We start from the raw sequence: 1,840 nt of genomic DNA on the forward strand, positions 1-1,840 counted from the left end.
TGATTTCAACTATTCTACCAGGATTTCATTAATTTAAAAGCAAAAATGACTACACAACGAGGAAAAAAGGTCAATTGAAACAATTCTTCGGCTGGTAAACGGTGGATAATGTGCAACACGAGACCCCATAGTGGTCATATCACCTCTTATTCACAACTCCTATCTCTACCTCCCCGTGGTGCCGGCTGGGATACGAGTAACCTAAGCGGAGATCGGGTACCCAACCCCGGTGGATGCTTTGGTCGCATGCAGACTGAGAAGGTGGCCGCACCCGTCTGTTCCCCAGGTCAGGGGCGGCGTGCAACAACAACCGAGCGTCTGTTCTCCAGGTCAGGGGCGGCTCAAACAGCGTCTGTCTTGCAGCAAGCGGCTGAATTTATGAAATGCGGCTCCCTCCAGCTAAGTCTAAGATGGCAGCCCCATCGCGGGATAGGGACTTTAGGCTAACAACCTACTGCTCCCGATTTGAAATTGTTACGGAATCCGAAAGAAATGACTGACCTGGAACTTTGGCGACGACTTTTAGCATGAAAACAAGGACACGAATTGGAACTTGGAATGTTTTAACCCTTGCCCAACAAGGCAAACTGGAACAACTTGCTAGAGAGGCTAGCCGCCTCAAGCTTGAAATTCTGGGACTGAGCGATATCCGTTGGCTTAATACTGGAGAACACAAGTCACAATCTGGGCAAGTCTTGCTTTACTCTGGCATACGAGGAGAACATGCTACTCGGGAACGAGGAGTTGGTTTCCTGTTAAGCCCGCAGGCCTACGCGGCCCTCATTAGACGGGAACCGATAAACGAAAGAATAATCGTAGCCAGATTGAGAACACGGGTTAGAAACCTTACAATGGTCCAGTGTTATGCGCCAACTGACGTTGCCGACTTGCAGAAGAAAGAGCAGTTTTACAGTCAACTAAACAACGTGGTTGAGAGAATTCCGAAGAGTGACATTCAAATCCATTTGGGCGACTTCAACGCAAAGATCGGCTCCGACAATCAGGACCTTGAGCGCATCATAGGGCGCCATGGCCTAGCGAAAACGGAGAGCTGTTTGTAGAATTTTATGGCAACAACAACATGGTGATCGGCGGATCGCTCTTCCCCCATCGACCCGCACATAAGGTCACTTGGGTATCCCGAGATGGCCGAACAGAAAATCAAATTGACCACATCTGCATCAGCCGAAAATTCTTGATGTCCGCAACAAACGAAGCGCAGACGTTGCAACTGACCATCACCTCGTCCTTGGCGAGATACGACTGAGAGTTGCGTGTGTCCAACGGCGCGAGGAGAAAGTCGGGTGTCGATACGACGTTCGCCGGTTGGAGAATCCAGAGGTGAAAAGGATATACGTTGAACAGCTAGAATCCCGAGCCTCGGAGCTGCCGACAGACGGAACAGTCGAAGAACAGTGGTGTGGAATCAAGAATGCCTTTATCACGACGAGCCATGGTACTCTCGGTAAAGTTTGTGGAAGAAGGAGTGAATGGATGTCGGATGAAACTTGGAGGATGGTTGATGATCGGAGAAAGGCAAAAGTCGGAATTGAGCAGGCATGTACCGGGTCAGCCAAAGCAGCCGCCCGCTTACGATATGCGGAGCTGGAAAAGGCAGTTAAACGAGCTTGTAGACGAGACAAGAGAGCCTGGACAAACTCCCTAGCCGAAGAGGGAGAAAGAGCCACCGCCAATGGAGATATCCGATTACTTTATGACATTTCGCGCCGCCTCAGTGGTGCAAGGACTAATGCGAGAATGCCGCTAAAAGACCGAACAGGTCAGTTATTGACCGATCGAACAGATCAGCTCAAACGATGGACTGAGCACTTCGAACAAC

This window comes from Uranotaenia lowii, chromosome 3 (assembly GCF_029784155.1).
Source record: "Uranotaenia lowii strain MFRU-FL chromosome 3, ASM2978415v1, whole genome shotgun sequence".
NCBI classification, from domain to species: domain Eukaryota; kingdom Metazoa; phylum Arthropoda; class Insecta; order Diptera; family Culicidae; genus Uranotaenia; species Uranotaenia lowii.